This window comes from Dermacentor andersoni, chromosome 3 (assembly GCF_023375885.2).
Source record: "Dermacentor andersoni chromosome 3, qqDerAnde1_hic_scaffold, whole genome shotgun sequence".
In the NCBI taxonomy this organism is placed as follows: Eukaryota; Metazoa; Arthropoda; class Arachnida; order Ixodida; family Ixodidae; genus Dermacentor; species Dermacentor andersoni.
The window spans coordinates 48,539,800-48,550,362 of NC_092816.1; the positions used below are offsets into that span (position 1 = coordinate 48,539,800).

Below are 10,563 nucleotides of genomic sequence, written 5' to 3' on the forward strand. Positions count from 1 at the left end.
GGACGGCACTATATGCTGGGAGAAATGGTGCGGGACAATATCATTTAGGACAAGACTACGTGGTGACAATAATACAATGCGGCACTAAATCTCTCGCAACAAAAATATGCCGGATGAAAATTTAATTTGCAGGGTATGCGGGACGAAGTTATGCGGGGCATAATTATGCGGGACGAAGGTACGGGCGATAATGATATGCGGAACAAAGTATCACGCAACAAATATGTGCCGATCGAAAACTAAATAGGCGTAGTATGCAGGACGAAGCTATGCCGGACAAAATTATGCGGGACACTATGCGGTACAAAACTATGAGAGAGATATCCGCGATACAAATACACATTAACAACCTTCACCGCGACTTTCTTTTTGGCATGGATCTTCGACCGTCCGGTGTCTCTCTAGGTTATTACATGCAGAAGAAAAACAAAAAAAAAAGAGAGCAATAGAATATGGCCGCTGATTGAGTTGGCGGCCTGTTGTAATATATCTCGTCCTGTTGCATTGTGTGGCAAGCTTCATTCGTTATTTTCACTTCTGCATCGCTCGGCTTAAATTTAGATCTCTTCAAATGCATACTGACATCAAGCACCGTCTTCATTGTGCAACTCTGGTACAGCTGTACAAAAGCAGACAAAGAGCATAAAAGAAAAGTCTACTTCGAGCAATTAGCAATGAAACAAAGTGACATCCGCGGCAGGACTCGAACCTGCAATCTTCTGATCCGAAGTCAGACGCCTTATCCATAAGGCCACGCGGACCACGTCAGCGGAACGGAATAAGTATCCCCAAGGTGTTGAATGCCTTGCTCCTCGGCATTTTGGATTTTTATAATATTTGCATACGTAACTAGACATCCGTCGTATTTAAAATTCGTAAGCAGCTTGCTTGCTTTACTTGAATACTGATCCTTTTCAACGTGCATAGCATTAGTACATGCGCGTCCCGTGTGGAAGAGCGTTACACGTACTGGAAATCTTGTAGTAATTAGGCGCCATTGCTTGCACGAAAAAACAACATAAATGTCGTTTGGGGCTTATATTGGTGAGCCCGATATCCTTCTAAATTTATCTGCAGACCTTGTTGTGTTATTCCTCACACCGCCATCCACTCCAAACATTTTCCTAAGCTTTCCCATTCGTCAGACACTTAGCGCTCTAGGAAGAAGTCCTCACCCCTTGCTCATCAATAAATATGTTTATTGACCCTTTCGAATACGTTTAGAATTATGTTTAGAAATATGTTTAGGTGACAACAACAAGGGCAATACCAATAAAGATGACGATACCGACAAGGAAAGGTGACAACGTTGTGGTGCGCAGTGTTCTCTGCAGATATACAGTATCTAAAATGTTGTCATAATGCCTAAATGAGTAAAATGAAGAGATTTATGAAAAAAAACATAAGCGTCCATTAGAACGGCCCAGGAATGCCCCTTATCCCCCCTTCCTTGAGCTTCTCCATGAAAGGGGAGGGGGGGGGGGCATGTTCCGGGCTGCATAGTTTAGGCAACCGAATTACCCACTGTGACAAAGGAGAATGTTCAAAGGAGATTATATTTGTACAAAGAAAGTGAACGCTTCTCCTCCCCGGATCCCGGGTGACGCCGTCTGGGTCGGCGACTCCGGGAAAATGGTGACCCCTAAGTCACTTAATTGCGACGTACTCAAACACACAGAAAAAAAATAAAATAGAAGGAATGTGCATCGAGAAAGAATGGAGTTAACTTCCCAAACGTTGTATAAAATGCTCTGTTCAAATTGTGTATAGTGTATGTAAGCTACTTACTGCTGCATGTTGAAATGTAACATTATTCACGCATCTTATTATGGTGTCCCCCTGACAGTTTTTGTTATGCATCTTACGCATGTTATTATGGTGTCCCCCTGACACGCCATCGCGATACTTCTTTGGAACTTGCGCAACTACAACATTACTGCAATAAATCTGAATATCCGAAACGTCTGAAAAGAGCATGGGGCAGAATTGGCATGGTGCACAAATTTATGTGGGACAAACTATATGAGACTGAACTCTGTGGCACAACATTCTCCCACAGCAGAAATGGGCGGCACCACGAAAATAAGTAGGCAGGGTATGCAGGACGAAGTTATGCGGTACAAACTTACCCAGGACGAAGGTACGAACGATAATAATATGCGGAACAAATCTCACGCCACAAAGATGTGCCGAACGAAAACTAAACAGCCGTGGTATGCAGGACAAAGCTATGTCGGACGAAATTATGCGGCACAAAACGATATGGGAACGAAGTATGCGGTACAAAACTATGTGAGAGATAACTGCGGCACAAATGCATATTAGCAACCTTCACCGCTTCTTTTTTTTTTTTTTTCGGCCCGGCACTGCGAGCGTCCGGTGTCTCTCTAGGTTATCACATGCAGAACAAAAAGGAAACAGAAAAAAAGAGGCAATACAATGTGGCCGCTGATCGAGCTGGGGGCCTGTTATAACACATCTGGTCCTGTTGCATTGTGTGACAACCTTCATTCGTTATTGTCGCTTTTGCATCGCTCGGCCTAAATTTATATCCCTTGAAGTGCATGCTGACATTAAATATTTTCTTCATTGAGCAACTGTGATACAGCTCTAGGAAAGCAGACAAGAGCACATAAGAAAAAGAAATCTACTTCGAAGAATTAGCAATGAAAAAAGTGTGACGTCCGCGACAGGACTCGAACCTGCAATCTTCTGATCCGAAGTCAGACGCCTTATCCATTAGGCCACGCGGACATCTTTTTTTTTTATTATTGCCGGCATTTACATACACAAACAATACAGAAAAAAGAAAAACGTCAACAAGGATTTTGCTGGCACGATATATCAAAATTTTTTCAATGCTGCAAGTTTATCTAGCATGTCAGTCCATGTTGGTTGTTCAGGGAGTGCCCGATGGACATCCCTGAACCGTACTACAGATTCAATGAAGTGATCACGTGTAGGTCGCGAATTGACATCAGCATTGTTGAACTACGTTCTAGCTTTCCACAAACTGTGGAGGCCCAGGAGCATTATAGCGTCATACGGAAAAGCCTCCGTTTCTATTGGTAAGAATCTTATTCCATGTGGATCTAAAGGTAACTCTTTCTTTAAAGCCCTTTGTAGCACATCCCAGAAAAATATGGGGTCCCAGCAATCTAGAAACGCATGCTCTATTGTTTCAGGTTTCTTGCGCAAGAAGCAGTTAATGGACCACGGGACAAAAATACCCCTGTTATACATCCATGTTTTAACTGATAATGAGTTAGTGTGTAGTTTAAAGAAAAAAGTTTTTACCGAAGGGTGCACTGGCATTCTTTTAACCCTTTTGAGGAGATCTCCTGGGCCTGCACGGTTTGACATACGGTAAATCGGTACAGGGAGCATAGTGTCAATAAGGTCCTTATACAGTTTTTTCCTAGTAATACTGGCGAGATACTGCACAGAAAACCGCACATGCAACATTCTGTACGCAAGCACAACTTCTCGCAGGTAACCTTTAACGGCCCCATGCATTGCTTCACACGAGCATACAACAAATCCTGGAAGGTGACGACATAAAAGCACTTGCATGACTGTGCGAAGGAACACATCATTCTGATCGCGAAGGTACATAAAGCGCGACACAACTTGTCGTACAAATAAATGTGCCTACCCAAGACCCCCTTTCTTTACTGGCAAGAACAAGTTTGTGCGGCTAGTCCTGTCCCAAGTCGATGCCCGTATAAAAACGGCGAAGATACGGTGGATTTTTTGGATGTTGATCCGCGAAGCACACAGCACATTCATGACATACAATATCTTGGACATAAGAAATAGGTTACAGACTGTGGCGGGCGAGAACATTGACAGCGGTCGCCCCTGCCACGCGTTAGTCTTTTCCTTTGTTCTCGCCACTTGTTCATTCCAGTACGGCTCAGGGTCGCGATAAGAGTCGAGAGGCACGCCTAGGTAGATGGTTGCAGTGGTTGAACACCGAAGTCGAGCGAAGTAGTCTGGCGTTTCTTCCCATTCACTGTGCCAAAACCCATAACTCTTCTCCCAGTTTATTTGCGCCCCGGAGCACTTGCAGAAGGATTCAACTACCGCCACGGCCTCACAGATACTATTTCTATTTGAACAGAATATGGCGATGTCACCGGCATACGCCAATATTTTCACCTGTGTTGACTGTAACCTGAAGCCAGTTATCCGTTCATTGTTTAGGATGGCCTTGCACAAAGGCTCAAGGTAAGCCGCGAATAGCAGGGGCGACAGCGGACATCCCTGCCTGACAGAAGACAGCACTTGTACATTGTCTGTCAGGTCCCCGTTTACAATCACCCGAGTTGAGCAGTTAGCATACGCCATCCTGACACCGTCTGTTATGACGCTTCCTAAGTTGGAGTGCTCTAATATGGCGAAGAGAACATCGTGGGAAACACGGTCGAAGGCTTTAGCGAGATCTAGTTGCATCATAGCCACTCGATCGCCAAATACATCACAACATTCTAGTACTCTTCGAGCTACGTGTATGTTCGTGGCGATGCTTCTACATAAGAAAAAAAAATCTACTTCGAACAATTAGCAATAAAGGAAGTGTGACGTCCGCGACAGGACTCGAACCTGCAATCTTCTGATCCGAAGTCAGACGCCTTATCCATTAGGCCACGCGGACCACGGCAGACTAACGGAACAAGTATCACCAAGTTCTTCAGTGCATTTGTATCTTTATAATATTTGCGTGCGCAACTACACTTCCATCGTACTTAAAATTCTTAAGCAGCTAGCTCACTTGTTTACTGATCCTCTCCAACGTGTGTAGCCTTAGTAAATGCACGTCGCGTGTACACGCACTGAACGTTTTGTAATAATTAAACGCCATTGCTTGCACAAAGAAAATAAAGGAACGTAAAATTGCTTCGGGGCTTACATTGGTGACCGCGATATAATTCAACAATTAGCTGTAGATGCTTTTGTGTTATTCCTCACGCCACCATCCATTCCAAACATTTTCTTACGTTTCTCCATTCGTCAGACACTTAACGCGCTAGCAAGAGGTCCGGCACCCCTTGCTCATCAATAAATATATGCAGAGGCCGTTTAGAATACGTGTAGAAATATGTTTAGATGACAACAACGAGAGCAACATCAATAAAGATGACGATACCGAAAACGAAAGGTGACAACTTCGTGGTCCTTAATGTTCTATGCAGATATACATTATCTACAATGTCAGCACAATGCCTAAATGAGTAAAAGGAAGGGATATATAGAAAAAGATTGTAAGAGTCAATTAGAACGACGCAGGGATGCCCCCCCCCCCTTCCGTAAGCTTCACCAAGGAGGGGGAGGGGGGGAAAGGAGAGTTTCATATCTCTCCCTGAGAAAGTATCTTGTCGATATTTCTGTGCGCCCAAGGTTGTCGGAATGAATACATTGTTTTTAACTACGTGTTTTATCATCACACGTCTAGTTAGAGCTCCGTTGTCGGCCTCCATGCATTCTTGTGAGGCCCTAATGGTAAGGGTGTTACCAGTGCGACAAGAAAACGCCCTTAAACGGTGTAAACATTTTTACATTGTGTAATTTACTCAATAAGCGAAATGAGGTCAAGCCGCATTCACTCGAAATCCCAATCAATAGCGGTCATGCGCAGCAGAGCTTATACTCCGACTCACAGTAAAAAAAAAAAAAGCATAGAAGGAAAAGGTTGCAATTTCGCCGGAAAGGCCGAGCATTGTTGGCAATAGCAAAGTAAAATGCAATTACACGAACGAAGATTACACAACCGAGAGACGCTAGGCAAAACTGCGGCTTTTTCGTTTGTTGATACTTTTTTTTTTTTTGCCGCTTCACCTACTCTCGCGACCTCAAGTGTGCGCCGTAAACCATCCTTTCACATGTGGCGAGCATGTCACTATCGGTGATGTTCGAGTGCTTCTCAGCCAAGCGAGTCGGGCTGAGTCACTTACGGTACACAACACAGCAAAATACTCGGCTTGTAACGTACGCATATCACCACTGGTCGGTTGCGTATGCTGTCTCAAGATGGGAAACAAGCTCGTTGTTTTCTGTATACCATATTACAATAACAATCCTGGCGAATGACGCAAACAGCTTGTACAACGCAGACGACAGAGGCGAGAGGCGTTTTCGCTGGAACAATCGTATGCCCCGAGGTAGCTAGCCCCTTTGTTTTTACTGAGGAGGAAAATTGGTGCCCTATAATGTAAAACTATCGAACCTGTTTTTATTCCAGGCTCTTCACATCAAATATACGTAACCACCGACGTAAGCATTGGGCTATAACGCGCCGCCTTGTTTCAAGAGCCCAATGAAAAGCTCCCCTAATTTCTAGGGGATCACATTCGTTTGTTTTTAAAGCGAATGGCTTTGCCTTCATTGAGCGGCTTTTCGTATTTGATTGGCTGACAAGAGGCGAGGAGCTCAAGCGGAAAGTGTTTCGACAAGGTCGAGCCAAGGCAGGGAAAGTAGATAACCGGATGAGGAGTGTGGTGCCGCCTTTCGCCATTGGTCTGCTTCCCCTTGCTTAAGCTGCAGTGGTTCGTACAAAACTTTCGCGCCATCCAACTGAAGGATGAAAACGCCGATGAAGCAGATTCCCAGCGAAGAAGAGTTGGCAGAGCGATGTCGTATACTGCCAAAAGGGCTCAATAAGCTTACGCTGACACGCAAACAAATCCAAGCTCCCGTGGAGCTCCGAGTAGCCAGTGCCAGAGCAATCGGCGGGCAGTCATTTCTTATTCGTTTCGGAACGGTCTAGTCTCTGCCTATTCAGGAAATAGTTAAGTTTGGTTAGCCATGTTAGCTTCATCTTTAACGCGCGCACGTCCCTTTGACGCAGTGAGTTCTCGCGGTTCTGTGATGTCGCGTGACAGACTGGCGAAGTGGGCGCAGGCCGAAAGTTTTTGACTAATGGGGAAAAAAAGGCGTAGAGAAAAAAGGCGTTTGAAAAAGACGTCGAATGAGAAATCATTATTTTTCTTTTGTTCGGTCGAATCACGCGTAAGCAATGTGCACACGTCATGTCAGATAGCGAGTTTTCGCTGTCGTCTCGATGTCGCGTGACACTGGCGAAGTTGGAGTGGCCCGAAAATTTCTTCAGCAATCATAGTGGGCTGATTGCTAGATTGGCCGAGTGCCGCCCAGACGGCAACAGCAATGCCCGACACCGACCGTGACGGGAAATCAAGCGGCTCTCCTACAAGCGACCGTGTCCGTCGCCCTCCGTGGTAACGAGCGGGAACTGTTCCGCAGAAGGAGCGCGAACGATATCTGTTCCCGGATTGCCTCGTACTTGCTTCGAAGGTTGGACATCGGAGGCGCTGTTCTGTGAATTGTACGACACTTCTGATTGGCAGCAACAAGGCCATCGAATTACCTTGTGTAGGAAACTAGGAAAGAAAGACGCTTTAGAAGCGGACCTTTGGTGCAGAGATGGTGTTGAGGTGTCCTAAAGTCTGCAGACATGCGTGAGCTCTGAGTAGAACCTTACTGCTTGTTTCAATATGTAAATAATGTAAAATAAACATTTATCTTTCGCTTCTACTCGCGGACGTACTCATCTATGTGGCACGAAGTATTCCATGCCAAAACGCTGCCAGGAGTCTGGATGGCATGCAGCCTTGAGATCGAACCTGCGGCTCACGCCAGTCGCCATCATCTGATTCGTGAGTGACTCGGCAAGATGGAGGCTGCAGCCAACGACAATCGCCAGCAAATGGTTCACAAGCGGCTGGATGAACGCAGCGCATCGTGACTGTACGGTACAGGATGAATGCCTGGCTTTGCGCTTGAGTCATCGGATCTTTCAGCCTATAGAGTTGTTAAAAACCGATATAACGCATACAACTGCCCATAAAGATACTGTGGTTGTAGTGTGTCTTAACAGAAACCAGTCTTCAGCATTGATCTGAACCATTTAATAAAGCCAGACCTCATACTTCTGTGGAAGTAATTGGGATGTAGAGATATAGCGGAATTCTAATCAATTAGGATTTGCGTCTGCCTGCAGTTGATTCGATACGGCGGAGAACTTGGGGACTTGGTGCTACTTCGGTGGATAGACGTTTGGTTTTTGTTACATTTTCCAGGCTTCGAATTCTCTTGGGAAAGCAGAATTGAACCGGTGGTAGTTGTTTTTTTTTACTTGCATTGCAATATGTGCGGGTTTCGCAGCAAGTGTTCTGGAACAGGTGAACCAAAGCTTAAAGTAGTGACTATGGACCTCATGAACTTGAGAAGAGCTAGCTTGTTGCGGTTGTGTGAGGAGCTCGACGTAGCGTTAGAGAGTAAGTGCTCAGAAGTCGAAATTACAGCCATTTCAGAAAGCAACAGTGATCAGGAATACTTTGAATACTTCGGCAACCTATTTCTAAAAGAACAGGAAGCAATTGAGCAGGAGAATGACTTAAAAATGCAGGAGTGGATCAGGCTACAATACGACATATTGAAAGAAAGAAACAGGCAAAGCAGCAGATATGTAAGGCACCGGCAGCTGCGCAGTAGTACGTAGCAGGCACGGTTCTAGCGATGGCAGGAAGAGAGGCTAATCGTTCATAGCTGTAGCCGCCTCCACAGACCATGGTGTAGGAGAGGCTAGTCCCTGTGAACCTAAATGTACATTCTTGGCGGATGCCAGATCCGTAGACCGTGGCGTGGAGTTGCTGAGGAGTCCAGTGATGACGACGGGATAGAAGGCGACGAGATACCGTGCCATTGGAAGGCTAGAGAAGCAGCGAGGCCAACTGTGGACGATTTGGCACAGTTTTCAAAGGAGTACGTCGCGAAGGTAGCTATTGCAGGAGTCCTAATTGACCTCGACTCATTAGACAAGAGCACAAGTGCAAAGCTCAACCGGTCACAAAAATGCGCTAAAAAAGAATGTAGGCAGGAAATTGCAGTTGTGGACAGATTATGCGAGCAGCTTTGCGCAAACCAAAATAGCTGCATTGTCCCGAAGTGTTTGAATATCTCCGCCAGTAGAGGTAGCTATGATGGCAATGATTAGAAGTCAGGTTCAGCAATGTCGTGCAGCGAGTGGAAAATGGCCCGCCGGAGCGTTGCGCGAAACTCAAGACCTGCTCCTCACGTTTCTTGAGAAGCGACCATGCTTGCGTGAAGTACCAAGTTGTACCACTACCGTGCGCGGAAATAATTTTTGCCGTTTGACTCTGCTCGTTCGGAAATTTCAAAAGCGCGCGTGCGCTTACACGACGTTCAGGAGAGCTTCGCCTTCCATATTTATAGACTTAAAAAGTTAAATTCTGGGTTTTTACATGCGAGAACAAAAACGTGATTATGAGACACGCTGTAGTGGGGGACTCGGAGTTTTAATCACCTCGGATTCTTTAATGTGTACCCACTGTCACGGACTTTTTTGCATTTCGCACCTATCGAAAAACGGCCGCGCCGCGGCTGGGATTTGAAGCCACTACCTCGCGCTCAGCAACGCAACGTCACGGCCACTAAGCCACCACGGCGAGTATATCACGACTCGTGTAGGCGGGCTTTCCAACGTTACTGCTGGCTTCGAAAGCGGAAGCTTTATTGAGAAATTTCGATGTGAGCCGAGCAGCACACCAGTAGAAGCGGGGGAAAATGCGCTTGGGAAACAGTGGCGTGACTTCGCTCCTTCACCAGACAGTTCTATTTCCTCTGCAATAAGGTACAATTTACTGTCAACACGTTTAGGTAGCTCATATTGTTATGCGCATATCTGCAGCTTATACGTATAAGCTTATTTATACGAATTGAAGCGTCGGTTAATTAAATCACGTACGACCGCAACTACGCTTAGTGTCTTATATTGCGTCTCAAACCCCTTATAGTTATGAACCAACTAGTCCGAGAGCTAGGGTTAGTCTCGAGCTGCGTCCAGCTCTACGCTATTCCCACTTCGTGACATATTCTCTTCCTCCAGTCCCTTTACGTGTTTTCGCCTATACACCAGATATTTTCGATGATTACTCACTACGCTGATGACCCATGAATGATCCACATGAGAGTACAGTCATTGCATTCCCTCGCGTCACTTATCCTCAACCAAGATGGCCGACCTGCGGCCTTCAACTCTCTCGAGATCGAGATACGTGCTCCGAAAGCTTGGATCGTTCGACGAACGGAGAGCGGCATGGGTAGTGGCACCAGTCTGCAAGTTGTCGCCTCTTTAGTCCGAGGTCCGGCATCTTGATTGGGTCGAACGAGATGTGTGGAAGTGGGAACTTGCGGGATTTTTCGCTTCTCTTCTGCCTTGCTTTTTATTATTCAATAAACAAATAGAGGGTTATCCCTTAAGGCCCGCCATACCGAAAAGCTGGAGTTCACTGCAAAGCTTGTGACGACATTATTGCAAACACCAGCAATAAACAATCTAGTTTTACAGCCGCCACAATTCATTTGCACTCGATACTACTGCGTGCGTGTCAACGTTGTGCGACAGTCTGGCGGCGTCTCGAGAACTTGGCGCAGACCGTTTATGTGTGCCATTGTCACTCGTGCAGAGACTTTTGCTGTACATTCCCTTGTAACGTTCAACCATGCTGTCGCTGGCGGCGAGTG

The 10,563-nt window shown here is 45.9% G+C and overlaps 3 non-coding genes across 3 annotated transcripts; all 3 read right to left on the reverse strand.

Annotated features, from left to right (window-relative positions):
• Window positions 1-688: 688 nt before the first annotated feature.
• Window positions 689-761, reverse strand: TRNAR-UCG (transfer RNA arginine (anticodon UCG)). The gene has a single exon. It is a non-coding gene; the product is annotated as a tRNA-Arg (tRNA).
• Window positions 762-2,681: 1,920 nt separating this feature from the next.
• On the reverse strand, window positions 2,682-2,754 carry TRNAR-UCG (transfer RNA arginine (anticodon UCG)). The gene has a single exon. It is a non-coding gene; the product is annotated as a tRNA-Arg (tRNA).
• A 1,830-nt stretch (window positions 2,755-4,584) lies between these two features.
• TRNAR-UCG (transfer RNA arginine (anticodon UCG)) lies at window positions 4,585-4,657 on the reverse strand. The gene has a single exon. It is a non-coding gene; the product is annotated as a tRNA-Arg (tRNA).
• Window positions 4,658-10,563: the final 5,906 nt, after the last annotated feature.